This window comes from Calliopsis andreniformis, chromosome 8 (assembly GCF_051401765.1).
Source record: "Calliopsis andreniformis isolate RMS-2024a chromosome 8, iyCalAndr_principal, whole genome shotgun sequence".
Taxonomy (NCBI): Eukaryota; Metazoa; Arthropoda; class Insecta; order Hymenoptera; family Andrenidae; genus Calliopsis; species Calliopsis andreniformis.
This window is the reverse complement of record NC_135069.1, coordinates 9,285,642-9,302,653: the sequence shown is the minus strand read 5'-3', so window position 1 is coordinate 9,302,653 and position 17,012 is coordinate 9,285,642. Positions and strand designations below refer to the sequence as shown.

The window sequence follows — 17,012 nt, the reverse complement described above, 5'->3', positions numbered from 1 at the left end:
TAGTATTTTGTTATTACTGTTACTGTTTGAATACTTGAATATATCCCATATAACACAGAGACCTCTTAAACACATCTTAAAGACATTCAGTAAAGTTCTAAAAATGTCCAAAAGATGTCTTTGAAACGTCCGAAGTTACAAATCAGTATGCCTTTAGGACTTTAGGACGTCTTAAATGATATTTATAGGACCTCTTAAAGATGTCCACAGTATGTCGTCAGACGGTCAAGCATAAACTGGATATAACATAGATGTCTTCAAGACGCTGTGTGCTTTTCTGAAATTAAATATAAAATCTAGTAATCTTAATATCATTATTGTACACGTGATACTACGTCCTAAATATAATTTTTTATTTCCATTATCTAATTATAGTCAATTAATATTAGTAATTTTCTTACGTCAACTAAGTCCTTATAATACTTTCTTATTATTTCAATTCAATTTATAAGATAAATAGATTCAGTAATTTTCAATTTATTAATTCAAATTTAAATTTCCGTAATTAACGAGTCCTTCTTACCTAAAGTAAATCATTTGCAATGACAAACTAATAAACAAATTTTTGTCTTATGATAAACCAGTATTAAAAAAATTACATATAATATACCTGAATTTTCTACTTCATTAATTCAATTGCAATTTAATTTATTTTCTATTATTCTAATTTAAATTTCACGTAACTTGAACGATTCATTTCTTATGCCCACCGTCCTCTGCATATAAAGAATTCATTTCTGAATCCCTTTGTCAACAGACACACTAGATACAGCCGACCAAGTCGCAACAGCTGCCACTTGCTCTTTTACATGCGTATCAGTGTACGATTGCACTCGTGCCCACGTGGCAACAAAAAGGAACGTGTGTGTCAACGACGCTGTTTATCATCGTAGAAAATAGTGATCGGTGCCTTCGGTTGGCACAGTTGATTGAACTGCGAAGATTACTGAATATCTCCTACAGACTCGGACAAAGATCATTTACTATCAATTATTCTATTCGTCACGCATTAGCTGCCTGTACTTTCATCAGCATAATACCAAATTTTGTTTCGTTAAAACCATCAGCAAGTATCGAGCATCGTTCACAGTGTAGAATTGAAATGGATGAATTTCGTGTTAATTTCTGGTATGCAATGTCCACTTGCTATTCAGCCTTTGGGGAGTCAAACTGATCAAGTCCATATTTTGTAAATATTTCATTTTTATTAACAAAGTTAGTTAAGTATTCACAAATTGAAAAGGTTACCCGTATATTTATGTCTACTCACTTTTGACAAATTTTATTCTCAGTAAAGAATTCAGTATCTTAGGAGCAAAACTAATTATCTCTTAAATCTTAATCAATGTTCAATGTACTATATTAAATTACTTCAGTTGTTTACTTCAAGCTGAATTTTAAATTATATTATTTGTCGTAGCGTCACATTGTCTGATTTCTGCTTTATGGAGTTAATTAGTTCGACATTTGTGCAGTTCACATCAAAGATCTTAGTGCAGAATCTGTCAAGAAAAGTGAAAATTCAAAAATTATCGAGTGGACCTAGGACTAAATAAAATTTGAAATATCAGTGAGACACGATAAAATATTTATACATACTAGTATCGTTCATTCTATGAGGACTTTTGCATAAACTAATGATGTTAGCGTGATTCGTAAGTTAGAAAAAATCGTAACAGGCGTATTGTATAATCGGTCACTCTTATGTAAGATAAAAGCAATACGCGTACAGTTGTAGTAACAGAAAGAATATTTAAAAGCTAAACAATTGTGAAAATATCTGTGGTTATAAGGTAATATATTATGGGACACATACTTTTATTTTTGACACACTGACGTTTAAAGTTTTGAATCTAAATTCTGTAGTGTGGATAGAGTGCATCTTTTGACGTTCGTATTTCTTTAGGAAAAAAAAGATATTTTAATTCTTAAAAGATCCATAGATATAAAACGTTTATCCTCTGTTTTTAAAAGAATTATGTTTAAACTTACGTATATATTAAAGAGAATATCTGTTCCCATGGAATTTTTATGGAAGAAAATGCTTCCACTAGGAGCTTTTTTAATAAGTGTTCTTATGGAACAAATATTTTAGAATTTGTATAATAAAAGTTCCGTAGAAACAAGTTATTTTGAAACGTTTATTATAGAAGGTTTCATAAGATAAATAAAAGTACCAGAATATTTAATCCTAGTTTTATTTAACAATAGATATAATATTATATAATAAATTTACTTAGATTAATTGGAATAAAAGACATGAAAATCATAATATGAGTAGTTAATGATTTCATAAGAAGTATCGAACAGAAAGAGAAACTTTTTTCAACTTTTTGATAATGTTGAATGAAATATCTATGTTACACAAAAATTTTTATTTTATTTAAAAATTCAAGAATCTTTTTTTTATCTGTTCTTATTGAAATTAAGGATTTTTTTTAATTCCACAGACCATGTTTTAAATAGGACCAAATTGAATTCCATAATTCTTTCGATCCTTGCTTGCTAAAAATACAAATTCTATCTCGTGAACTTCAAATAAGGTGTAAACTTGAATTTCTTTAATATGTGATTTATATTATTTCGTCTTATAATTACAGATAATAATGTTATAAGAAAGCATTATATTCTCTATTTACTGTCTCAGTAAAATTTGGGACATTTCCCAGAATCATCTGCGCTATTAAATTAGAGTTAGGGTATATGTAAAAAAATATTGATATTTATATTTGTTTACCACTACTATAAGCATTGTAAACTACGTGAACCCTCAAGCGAGGTTTTAAAGTAATCGTCGCTCTCTGGCAAGTCTGTCACTTAATTATCTCGTAGAGGCAGTGTATGCACGTTGACGATAATGCGTCGGACGTATGAGGATACTTACGCAACCGTCACCGATCGTTTCTTTTCTCTCGCTGAGATATGACAAAGAAGATTTCTGAATGTATAATTAACGCGGAACTCGAGTCCAGACCGTTTTTCCGGAGATTTGCATGCTGAGCTGCACGTTCAGTTAGCAGTCGTTAAACGTAATGCTGCATAGTTAGAAAACATTCTAATTAGTAATTAGGCGGCGTCTTTCAAAGGACTCGTATTTCAATTGGTACAGGGAGTTTTAGAAATTATTTCTCTATAATATTTTATAGACTTTCATTAACCTTTAGGACGTGTCTTGTAATTACTTCGCAAGAGAATAAAAATATTGTTATTTATTTATTTACATAAATATGCGTTGAACCCCCTTGAAGTAACAGAATATAAAAAGAAAAAGGTACAATGCAGTAATAAAAGAAAGATTATTGCTTAATAGTGGATATAGAATCCATGACAAATGATAATTATGACTTGATAATGAATACTTAATAAAAAAATATAACGCAATCGAATCAGTAAGATTAAGAATAGAATTAGTCAGTTCTAAATGACTGTACTATTTTCGCACTCGTTGTATGTATTTAAACATGATCAACTTACCTGTATATCTCAGTTTCTTTTTTTTAAAACGATTGCCTCATGATGCTTCTGATCTCAGCGATTCAGTTTGTTCAGATTAGAGGTTTACAATATTCATACTTTTTAGCTACGTTTTTTGGAAACTACACTTTGGAAAAATTTAAACTTTTATTGTGTGTATCCTATTATTTTTATAATAGGTACAACATTTTGTTATTCTTCTTGGGAATTGGTTTTGTTGTTCAAAATGGCGGTCCTACATTGAGTCACATTCTTAGAACATAAATAATTATTCTCTATATCACCTGTAATTTGAGTTTCAGTAATTAATCAATGAAATTCTTAATTTTTATTAAATTCTATCTTTGAACATTTTGTAACTCTGCTTGTCACTTATAAGGTAATACATTGACTCTCATTAAAATTCATTGTTAAATTGGAGAGTTCATTTCAGTTTAATAAACGCAAAACTAACATTGCAGGAGACTTAATTATTGAACTTTTTACACTCTGTTATGAAAGACATAACACATTAATTTATTTCAGATGAAAAATGAATGACGATTTACTATGTCAACTTGCATGTGAATCAACGCAAAATGGTACCTAAATCCAACAGAAACCCAACATAAATAGAAATGATAAATTAGTTGTATTATACCAGGCAAAACCTAAAAAATACCTATATGGTGGTATTTTTTAGTAAAAATATAATGAAGACAAAAATTATATTACACATTTGCTACACAATGCAACGAAACATTAAACACAACAGTCTCATCAACTCAACAGCCCAAATCAAACAAGTTTTAATTTATATTATTTATACTTAGTATTACAGTATTACTTAATTCTAAGTATTACATACATTTTCTATAATATAAAATAATACATAAAGTGAAAAACTGTCATTCGCATCCATTGTCATTCACAATCTTCAATCAGACCAAAGAGGTCTACCATCAGCATGAGTTAACCTAAAAGACCCACGCTATAAGTTCATCAGAAAGCAGTGAGCCTTATATCGAGGAAGCTGTGCCCTGCCAAAATCTGTCAAAAAATGAAGATCAATGGCAAGACAAACAGAAAATCTGTCGGTCAACCTTTCCTCGACCCAGCTGATCTCAAAGCTGAATGAAAGTTTCGATCCTGAAAACTACATCGAGTGTTTCAGAATCGGTCGAGACTTTCTCAATTTTTCGGACGTTATCGAATGACGTTACTGCTGAAAGTGGTATTGCTTTATACGCGGCAAGAACGCACTAAAAATGGAGTACGGGAGAAACTAACGCCCGTAACGCAAGGATGTAGGAAAACTAAAGAAAACGTACACCGGTGCGACCAGCCTCAAGTATCAAATCGCTCGTAGCGAAGGACCATTTAAGGCCTCGTACCATAAGCAATACCTCTCGGTGATGAAACTCTATCTGCAATCGCGGCAGACTGAAGCGATTAACGTATTAGAAGGTTCAACTCGATCGGTCAAACGGCCTGCGAGCCGTAACTCGCAGCAAAAGGAGTTTCCTTGGGCGATACGATTCGAACCGTTGTTTTTCCTTCATCTTTTTTCTCTCGCAAGACGCGATGGATTAGTCGCTCGCGCTACGAATTCTCCCGTCGTCGAGTAATCGACAAAATTGTAACGTGTTTTTCTCGCGAGGCGATGTCATTAGACATCGACTTGGTGAGGGAGAGTTACTGAAATCGTACCACTTAGGACGTTTTGCGTTCTGTTTCCTGTTTGGCATTCGTTTCTTCAGAAGATATTGAATATTAGAGAAGGTGGTGATGTGGAATAGAGATGTTCAAGTAGCTTGAAAATGCAATCTGGGTTAAGCTTGATGCTAGCTCAGATCGTTCAAACTAAATCAAGTGCTTGAATGTTCAAATAAAGTTAATTATTCGAGTAAACTTGAGTTACTTAGTATGTATTAACTATAATTTTAAAAAACAGAAACATAGTGATATACAAAAATATCTAATCCAAACTTTTTCTGAGTCGAATATACAGGGTGATCAGTTTAACTAGAAGCCTTCTAATGAATGTTGGCAGCACTTACATTGCTAACAGCATTTAGTATAAATGCTGCCAACACTCGGACTGTTTCCAGATAAAGTGATTGCCCTGTACTTCTTTTTCTATCGACTACAGTACCCTATAAACATACTGAAATCTCTTTCACAGAATACCGCTGATAATAGAGCGATAAGATACTTCAGATAATTTCTCTAAATCTGGCTATCTTTCTCTTATCCAGGTTTCGACGTTTCAAAAGTGCAAAATTTCGAATTCTCGAGACTCGACATTCTCTTCTCCCGAGACCACAGCGTTTCAAGAGCTCCATCCCTAAAAATCTCCTTTTCTCCATTTCACACTTTCATACTTCTCATACCCCAGAACCTGTATCGAGCAGAGCCCAGAAAAATCTCTTTCAGCGACAAAAAAAAAACGCATCAAGCGGCCATTAGAGCAGACAACTCCATCGACGGCAGCGCTGATTCTAATCCGCCTCTCAACAGCTCCCTCCCGCAACGAGCGCGCGCGCGCGCGCGCGAGCACGCCTCTACAGCCGGATTTAAGATCGAGCAAATCCTTTGAGCAAGCGGTGAACGTCACCGACCACGGTATAGTCAAATTACGATAATCTGCGGCGCACAATGCGCAACGAGAGAATCATCGTTCACCCATGTCTCCCATCGCGTAATCGTAGCCACGATACGTTCTGCTGATCATCGCGGCGCGCGGAGCCGCCTCGGCCACATCGAGCCGCGCGTTTCCCACCGATGATGAATCGTAAACGTATAATGAGACTTTCAGAAACCTTTGATGCTTATAATCCTCGAATTATCATCGATTTCTCGCTCGTCGCTGGGCACAGCGTTAAGACAGGTTACTGGGCGTCGCCGACGCTTTATTGTTTGTCAGGCATCTGTGAATTTCCGTCATAAACGGCGTCCTCGGCCGCTAGTGACGGTCGCCGATGGTCGAGGGACGAATTACTCGGAAATCCAGCCGTTTTCGGAAACAGATAAAGGAACATTTGCCTGGCTCGGTGCGCCGCTCCGCACTTAAGGGTCGCGACAGGTAGAAAAAAGGAGCATACCGTTATACCCCGTCCTCGTGCGAGAACCTCGCTCTAGGACTTGCCAGGGCCCCTGGCCTTTCGGCCCCGGGAAATCTCCAGAAAATGGGCGGAATTCCGACCCTACGACGCACAGAACGAAACACTCCGTTACGCGTCCAGTGGCCAGCGGAAAACACTCAGTTTGGACACTTCTCGGGTTAGGAAGGGCAACTTTCGAGCGTGCCTTGTTAACGTTTGCTTGGACAACACCTGTCCTCCTGAGATTTTCAAGGCGTGAGTGTTATAAGGTAGTGATAGAAAGTGTAAAATTGACGATGTATTGATGGCTTAAGTCTTTGACGCATGGCTGTGTTAAGGTTGTTCTTACGAGGAATATCATTTTAGTCATGTTTCGATTTTTATGAAACTTGGTATACGAGTGGAGCATCGAGAAATGTTGGACACGTATTTTTTTAGTTACTGATATTGATTTTTAGGGGGTGAAAGCAGCACTCAAAGTTAACGTGAACACAGTACACAAAATTGGGGTGGAAAATATATTTTTGTAATGATCTCGAATTTCATTTACATTAGCTTATTGCATATAACAAAACATGCATTTTGTACATTCACCACTTGTTTCTACTTGCATTAGTTTTCGAGATATTTTCGAAAATGTACTTTTCACCCTAACTTTGGGGACGATTTCCATCTCCTGAACATAAATATCATCTGATAAAAAGAATATCTACCTAATATTTTTTAATGCTCTACTCGTATACCTAGTTTCATCAAAATCGAAAGAGGACATTAAAGTGATAATCCTTGTGAGTCGAAAACCTAAAATCTTTTGCCCTTGGCTTATTACATACCTATAAATAAATTATTGAAAAACCGAAAAAATATTCTTCTTTGAAAAATTGCTTAATTACTCAAATTTATTATCTAAAATTAAAAATGATGATAAATTTACGTTATTAGAAAATGCTCCAGGCAATTAAACGAAAATTGAATGTTCTTCACTTATGACAATATTCTTTTGAGAATGCATTATGTCGTTTTTTTACATAGTCATAGTAAGAATTATGGTATTCTTTGATGTTGCTTATTTTTTAAATTTTCTCTTATAGGTACACCACTGTGTGTGCATTTAACCCAAAAACGTTGTGTTTTAAAATAAACAAAGTATTAATTTGCCCAGTTGCAAGCTTTGTTAGTAACAGTGAACTTATGAACTTATATTTATTATACAATTGTTCAGTAGTAATAAAAAAAGGTTTAACATGGATATGGTATAGAAGGTAATATAAGATATTAGTACAATAATAGTACATTATTATGGTAATATAAAGTTTAACCTGTAAAGTCATTCTTACTTGGTTTTTCCACTTTATTTTGGGGATTCCCCAATTCTACACGGCAGTGAACAAAAGATAGCCTCTTGTGATATTGCGACTAATATCTATAAATGTGACCAGGAAAATTATGAAGTCAATTGTAAAATTATAGCGAAAGAATGCTTTATTTTACATATCATTTTTTTGTAATACACATTTTTGTAGATGCAAGCTACATGCCCTTCATTTCTTTGATTTTCTGTCTTAGTCTTTTCTCTTTTTCCATTTTCCAGAACGAATCTCTTACATTCTTTCTACATTATCTTTAACCAAAAATCTAACTATAGACGTAAAATTTCCAATTGCATAAAAAATCAGTCCAAAAATGATGAGTCCCATAATCCTAAGTCACCCCATAGCATTCTTCTTCAGTTCATGTTTCGCTTCAAATGAAGAAAAATTTCTTGTAAGAGCTGTTAGAAAGTCATCAATAATGAAAAATAAGAAACAGTTATCGAACAAAACTTGTATATCAGCGAGCAATCGACTGTAAATTTTTATGCATTTATGAAAATTTGAAGTCTGTAAAAAATTAGAGAATGCATATAATGTCCAAAAACATTACAAATATGAAAAATAGAATGCAAATTAAAGGATTCGAAAGCTGGAGCAAATTGTTATTTATATTACATTTCTTTAATTCTATTTACAAAAGTATGAAACCGCATAAAAATCCTCAGTTTAACGATCAAGTATAATTATTCCGAAAGGTAAAATATTCTTGAGCGACTTTATACGAGACAGCCCAATATAATAACGCAATTAATGTATCTAATTCAAGGGCATTCGATTCTTCCTGCGTTCGCAGCGTTCACGCAACGAAGCAGCCATCATTCGCGACCTCTTACAGGATTTCAAGGATTTCCCAGCAAAGTGCATCGGAAACGCGGCGGAACTGAACGTTCCCCTTGATGGAACGTGGATTCATGAACAGCAATGGTCACGTTCCGGTTTCGCCAGCAAATACGCGCATTATATTATTTTAATTAAACAGCTCGCGTCCGCTATTGTTTAATGCCTTGTGGTGACGCCACTGGATAACTCGGTGCGGTCGTGAGAGCCCGCGCGTGCGTTTCGAAGTGCAACGGAGAAACGCAGAGGGAACAGAGAAAAAGAAGGGGCGATTAACTGGAGGGAGAGGAGGAAGGATCACGGGAGCGAGGGAGAGAGAAGGTAAGGACTCCAGGCACGGATTTAGGCGTGGGATGGTGAAGTGGTGTAAGGATGACGGCCCTTTCGCTCTCGATGCACAGCAAAGTATGTACTGTAGCTCCCCGTTCGCCACCACGCCGCACGACCAATAACTTTTACGCACGATTATAATGCAACCCTTCGACATTGTGCGTCGCGCATCGTTTCTAACGACGACTTTAATCTTTAAACAATACGCGCGCATTTCGCGCTAGCTCGAGCACTTCTTCCGCCTCGTTACGCTTTGTTAGGTCATTGAATTAAATGACTTATTCTACGGCTACATTCATGGTGTGCTTCAAGATATGTTGGAACTTTGAAGAATGTCTGTTGAGGTAGGGTTGGTGACGAAAATATCGTCATGCTCGTTTATATCAGGCTTCTGCATTATTGAAGTATTATAAAGTATTTGAAAAAATGGTTATTAATATAATGTGTTATTTGGGTGGATGTTATTTGAAATAATCATGGGTTTATTTGAACCTGCATATTATTTTTCTTTTGAATATTTCGTTATTTGACTCTAAAAGAAAATAAAACAATTTTTTAAATGCTCAAGATGGATGTGCTTCTGAGAAACTATTTGAAGCGAGGGGACAATATTGAGAGCACATGTTAGATTATACAAATTCCTGGATTCTAAGTTTAATAATTAATTCAGTCTCAAAATTTTATAAATTCATTGAAAGATTCTTCAACCTAAAAGTAAAATAATATGTTATAATGTCTAAAACTATTCCTATCACAAGCAAAATTGATTAGAAAGCTAGGATTTAAACAATCATGAAATTTTAATTACAATTATTTGTCATACTACATTTTTGTATCATACTATGATTATAAATTATAATTTATATAGAATTATATTCTCTACTCCAACACGTGCAGTTGTATAGTAACTAAGACTCTAAACTATTGATTTCTCTTTATTAAATGTATACATCAATATTTAATGACTTAAAGTAGAGAATCAAGCAAGATGTTTACGAAAGGGGGATTAACGTATTAAAATCACCTGTTTTAGCAACTTATATTCGATTTATTAAGACCGTGTAAATCAGAAGTTCTGGTAATACGTTCAACGCCTCGAATACTTAAACTTTCCCCTACGCAGTGAACTCAGGCTAACACCCTCCTCGACGTTTATTCTCGAGCCCGCTAGGGTAAGCCTCGTGATGCATAATGGAGCTACCCGATTGATATCCAAGCAACCGTCCGAAAGTCCTACAATCTCGAATACAATGTCGGTTTAAGCTGTGAATATAACGAATGCAAGTGGAAAGCAGAACTGTTCGGAACATAATTCAGATGAACCAGAACGATAACTGTGTTGAACAAAAATTGAAATAATTGCATACCCAAACACAAATTCTTTATTTATTTTTCTGTTTTATTTTTATTGATATTATAACTAAGTACATAATACATTTCGTTTGAAATAGTCATGGATATGTTCAACATTTTCGAAACTTGACGCTTATTGCAAACCATAGTTTTAAATTATTTAAGATAGAGAATTTAACGATTAACGTATTTTTATTTTTTACTGTATTTAAATACACAAATATTTTTGACAGTAAATCAAAAAGATTTAATAGATATGTCAAACTCGAATAATTTTTACATGAAATCGAAAACCTTTCAGCTCCGTTTTGGAGGTTCTATGTCAAAGCAGAGTGTTTAATTATAAAGTGCAGTAGAGATATGCTCTAGGTTATAAGTAATGATTCAATTACAAGGCCAACAAAGACTGCCACACGTTTAGAGCGCTTTATTTTATTTCAAATGTACACCGATACGCTATAACCTGCGACAAGGCAACGCTGCGACCAATCTTTCGAGGCTGCCGCTGGAAAGACGCTCAGGATGACCGTGATTGTCTGAAACATACACACATACATACCATTCTAAACATCCGTGACACGTAACGAGGACTCGAAGAGCAACCTCGTATTCATAGGCAGACAAATACAGAAATAACCCGTGAACCAACCCATCTTTCTGTATACGTGCATGTACATATTTATATGATCGGTGTATTGGACGCTCACACGTACGATCGACTTAACGTGAAATTCCGTTTCACATTCCCGATGTGAGTACGTGTGCGTTTCTGTCTCGGAGAATCTTTCGGAACGCATTAATAAAAGCCATACATTCAAGATTAACAAAATCTATCAAAACTCGTCTCAGAAGTTCTACATGAAAAATACTATATGCATCTCAAAATTCCAGATCTCCAAAACAGGAATATTAATACATAACCGTTGCATAGTTGAGTGCATAAAGATCGATGGAATCGATAGCAGAAGCCGCCGCTAACGACATGAATTTTTCTCGGAGCAGGTTCAAGGCAATTTGCAAGATCGTCCGCAAAATCGTCTAACTAATTTCAATTTACCCGTCTAATCGATCCTGTTTGTAACAAGATCGCGTTAAATATCCCATTCGAAGCGATCGACTGTACGCCGCGGAGCAGTATGTACACACGATATACCACTATCGACAGAGGCACGCATACCCGCTGGTACATAAGTTCCGGGCGGCGCACGTAGAAATGCCACATGCACCTCGGTTTCGAAGGGGTCTGCGTGCGTCCCGGTAGCGACAACACAACAGCGCGGGAGCAACCGAGAACGGAAGACGGAGGACGCGAGCGTGGAAAAAGATCGAGAGAGATCGAAAGAGAGGTGCCTAGAACGGAAGAAAGAGAAGGGAGGAAGAGAGACGAGAGGGTAGGCGGGAGGAACGAAGAAGGCGAACAGACAGACGTGCTCGTTTCTCGGATCGAGCAGTATGCACGAGGACGAGGGAAGAGGACGGCGACGGTGTTACAGGGGGACCTTTTCCCTCTATCGCGTGGCTCCACCCACACGCCGCCACCGCCGCCGTCGAGGCGCACAATCTGGCAACAGTGGCCCGCTATAACCGATATTGTGGCCGTGGATTGAATGGAGGGGAACTAGCTCAGGTCAAACCTCCCCACCGGCACGACAACCCCTCGGTCGGAGGAGCGACCCCTCGCCTCTGCTCGCTTTCCGTCGTTTCTCACCCCACCCAACCCCTGCGCGTCCTTCTCGGTCTCTATCCATCTGCCTGCTTCCTTCCTTCTCCTTCCCCCACCCTTTCCGACCGCATCCACCCCTCGATCCCCTCGCGTCCCTTACTCGCCCTGACCCCCACCAGAGCGTCCAACGCTCCGCTGGAGTGGCACACGCGTGTACCGCAGTGTTCGTGCGTCTGTGCGTTGGGTGTGAGTGTCGCGCCGCTGGTAGATGGCGTTTGTGTGCGCCTGCGCCTGTGTGTACGTGCGCGCGTGTACCCACTCCCACCTCGTTGTCAACCTCCACCACCACCGTTACTCGTCCCCGTGTACTCGAGTCGCACCGACACCGAGCCACCGAGACGCGTCACCACCACCACGACAGAATCGCGGCGCGCTCGCGTCACCACACCGACGCCGCTCACCAACACGGACGTGGGGTCGCGTGTGATACACGATCGCGACGACGAATCGACGGCAGCACACGCCGTAGGATACGCGAGCCGTATACACACAACGGACGACAGAGAGCGCGCGAGCGAGAGACGACGAGGGAGCGAGAGAGGGAGAGACGACGACGGAGCGAGAGAAAGAGGGAGCGAGCGAGACCGATGTTGGCCCCAACAGCCTCTCACTAGACAGTATTACTTTCAACCGTTTAGCGGGGCCAATGCTACCCGGCGCGGAGCAGTCAGTCAGCCGAGCAGTCAGAGTCAGCCGTCCGCGAATACCGAGAGGACGCTCTCTCCGTTCACGAGTGTCGTCGTCGACGACCATCCACGCGACGAGCTCCCGAATGTTTTCCTCGGCGTAGCCCTCCGTTCTTCGCCACCGTCGAGAGACAGTTCGTCGCGCGAGCACGCCCGTGACAGACTGGGGCGCGCGAGTTGGCCCGCTGGATTTAAGTTTCCCAGAAAAAGTGTGTGAGAGAAACGTCGGGTACTGTGGAGGGTAGGAAACTAGGGCATCGTGGATCGGCGGAAGGAAAGGATAAGCGCGAGAGTTTGTGAGCTTTATGACATTCTGTTCGGTCAGTGACGATCTGCCGTGGCATCGGGAGCTGCACGGGTAACGTTACGACAAAGTCGCCGCTGTTACTGCCGCAAGGACACGACACCGGTATCGGTCGGAGGAGTCGTACCCTCTCCTCACGGCGCGTCACACGCGCGTGCAGCACTCTCCGGTGGGTCCCGCACGCTCGAGGATCGTGGAGCGTTCTCGCTCATTTCGTCGTTGTTATGACGAGGTGATGAATAGACGGAGGTGTCGCAGTGAAGAGCAACGTGGTGATCGTGCTCGTCGTCGTAACGGACGATGACGGTTAACGTAGACAAATTCCGTGGACGCAAGGAAGTGTGCTCGTTTGTGTGATCCTAGTGATTTATTTATCTATTTCTTGTATTTTCTATTTGCCACGGGGAGGATTGGATTATATACCGTGGAAGAGGTGTATCTACCAAAGGATAATGAGCTGTAACGTCCTTTAGGTAAGTGCACAGTGTCCAGTCAGTAACGCGTTCTCGCAAGTGGTCGACGCGTTCGGAGTAATCTCTTAACGAGTGACACGTTCGCGAAATTGTGAATGGAGTTTCTTGGAGTACGCTATATTTTCTCGTTGAAAACTCGTCGGCGTAAATGTATGAGTGAATTTTATTCTCGTGTATCTTTTATCGGATTTTTTTGAGAGAAAAGTGAATTTTGGAGAAGTACGCTATTTTTTCGTTGTAAACTCAGTGACGGTTTTGTTGTATGTATCGTGTGCATTTTGCTTTCGTGTGAACTCTTGACCAGATTCTCTGCAACAGATAAGTGAGTTTTGAAAAACAACAGCATTTTTTCGTTATAAACTTATGGCTTATTTGTCGTATCTCGAGTGAGTCTTGTTCCTTGTGAATTCGTATTCAAATTTTTAATAAGAGAAGAGTGAGTTTTACAAAAATATCGTATTTTTCGTTAAAAACGCGTTACCTTATTCGTCGAATCTCGAGTGTGTCTTTCTTCCTTCTGAATTCGTGTTTAATTTTTTAATGACAGAAAAGTGAATTTTTCAAAAAACTCGTATATTTTGTTATAAGCTCGTGGATTTATTCGTGACATATCGAGTGGATTTCTGCTTTCCTGTGAATTCTTATTCGTAAATTTCTAATGAAAGTAAAGTGAATTCTATAGAAACGTTTCGTTATAAGCTCGATAGCTTATTCATGTTATCTCGAGTGTATTTGCTCTCCCCATATTTGCTCACATTTCTAAAGTGAATAGTAAGAAAAAGTACAGTATTGTTTCGTTATAAGCTCGCTGTGAACCAATTTCCATTCTAGAAACCCGCGAATTCTTCGATTCATAAATTAATCGCAGAAACGCGTTCTGTGGGACCATGGAACTTCAACGAAGAAACACTATACCGTGACTTCGTTGTTCTGCGAAATTGCATTTTTTCCATAAAACTGCAGTCACGAAAATAACGAAACCGTTATTCTCATAGTGAACAGTGTTTAATCTGTTGATATAATCGGTTCTGACGTCGATTCGACGAATACGTACTCGAAACACCGTGAATCGCGTTCGAAGCGGGGGATCGCGAACGCTCGATTCTCGATTCGATCTCTCGACCACTTGCTCGTTATATTACGTTGCAGTAGTAGATATTCCAACCGGTGAGGCGCTTTCACAACGCGGTGATTGTTCTAAAGATGTGTCACTCCGTCTTGCTCGTTTCGCGAGCCGATCCCGGTTAGCCGTGAGAGAGAAAGAGCGAGGTAGAGGGGATCGAGGGTCTCGCGTAGCAGACACGAAACAGGCAGAAAGTCACGTCCACTGTAATCTTCGACCGCCTGTAGGGTCGCGACGTGTTACATCCAGCGAATTAACACCTCTATGTGTAGCAACAATAACGGCGCAGCGATGGACCACCAAACAACCATAAATCGACACTAAATACACTCGTTAGTTGGGTTGTCTCGATACAAGCTCAACGAAGAGACATTCTTTCACTCCGCTGACAAATACAAGTTGCCAACGCGACAAACTGATCGTAGAAACAAGTCCCCCAGAAATTCCTTAGCCTAATTCCAAGTCACAATTTTGTACCAAGACAACACACTTCTTCGTAATAAGAGCACCGAAGCTTATCACACGAATCTATACTCTAAACTCAATTATACCTGTTCTCATCGATAAGTAGCCCTAGCAGTACAGTTCACAGTTTTCTAAATAATTCATCCGCGAGTCGACTCCTTCGTAATGTCTGGCGTTCGTTACACAAATACGCGCGCCAGAAGAAAAGAATATTTTATCGGTTAATCGCGTGACTTGCAAGGAAACGATTCGTAGTCGGGTAAACGGGCAGCTCTCGCCTGGTATCTCGCCTGGCGTGACGATAATCGGTATGACATTGTCATTGACGTTGTTATCGGGCGACGCGAAAATAAGAAGTTAAAAAGAAAAAGCGAAAAGACAAGACAAGAGCACTGGCGACTCGAATTTGAATCGAAGGAGCCGCGCCACCAGTGCACCGCGCTCGACAGTGTGTGTACGCGATCGCTGGCGCACGCTGAGATAATCTTGGCAATATTAAACGCGCAATAGGCTCCGCTGTGTCCGGGATATCTAATCGTTTATCGGTAATAGCTGCGCGCTAAGTCACTGTACTATCAACGATAGTTTGCCAAAACGGGCTTGGTGGGTCGCGGTGAAACGCGCCAGGCTGACAATAAAATCGACAGAGGCGTTTTTCTTCGTCCGATACCAACCACTACGAGGAACCGAAAAACTATGTCAGGATCCCTTGACATTTATGCGCCGTTGCAGCCTTGCGCCGACCCGCTCTATTGCCAGCTTTATTAGTCGCTGCCGTATATTCGTCGATCTTTAGAATACACAGTTTCTTTCTTTCTTTAATTCATTTAATTGATGTAACTCGTGACAGAGGGGACAGAAAAATGGTTTTTGAATTGTGGCGTAATTTTGGAATTCATATCAAGTGATCGATACTTTTGAGAAATTGGAAATATTGTTAATCAATTGTATTTGGTTAATTTCTGCATTTTTAATTGCTTTTCATTAATCATTTTATTTCTTGTAGTCTTATCTTAAGATTCTCCTTGGTCGTACATTAGTTATTGAAATACAAACAGGATGAATATTCATTCTCTGTATAAGTATGCAAAGTTTAACAAAAACTTTTCATTACAATATGGAGTATCTCGAGAATTATCGCCAACGTCAACGAAAACTTGCACAGTATTCCCTCATTAAAAGCTTGTCAGCTATGGAACTTTCTTTTAAAAATAGAATGGATACAATAACGAGTTCATAACAAAATATTATAATTCCTCGCAAATTCTACTGGAGTAACCTTTCAAGTTCTGAATTACATCATCTTTCTCTTCACGCCATCTTATTAGATACTCCAAAACCATATACTAATAAAAAATTAGAACCTTCTAATCAATAAAATTAACTATTCCTTCATAAAATTCAACCAGAATGTAGAACTCGCAAGTAACATCGAGCTTCTAATCGCACAGTGACAGGACCATTTTAACATAAACGGTACTTGTAATCACCTTCAAGACCAAAATGGCTAAGTCCCTAAACCCACAATCCCCAAACACCCCCACTCGAAACCTCCATCAGCGTTAACTCCACTGAAACATTAATTCGTTCCTCGGTGACCCAGATCGTCGAATCAAGGTCATCGCAGTATCTCCGACGTTCTCATAAACACTTCGCCGCGTTAGCTGGCGTCCCTTAAAAATCATTCTTTCCGCGCGTAGCTCTCGAGCACGCTCGATCGCGTTACATCGATATCTCGCATCGCTCCGCGTATTTCTAACCCGTGTCCAGCGGTACTCGAGCGAGCTT

The 17,012-nt window shown here is 39.1% G+C and overlaps 1 protein-coding gene across 3 annotated transcripts in view; it reads left to right on the top strand.

Moving 5' to 3' along the window:
* The first annotated feature begins 12,573 nt into the window (after positions 1 to 12,573).
* Tna (Zinc finger MIZ domain-containing protein tonalli) overlaps positions 12,574 to 17,012 on the top strand; it is a 45,715-nt gene continuing 41,276 nt past the window's right edge. For all 3 annotated transcript variants that reach the window (XR_013002421.1, XR_013002420.1, XM_076383245.1), the window contains exon 1: positions 12,574 to 13,636. The gene's annotated coding sequence lies outside the window, so the exon portion shown is untranslated. The remainder of the gene's footprint in view (positions 13,637 to 17,012) is intronic.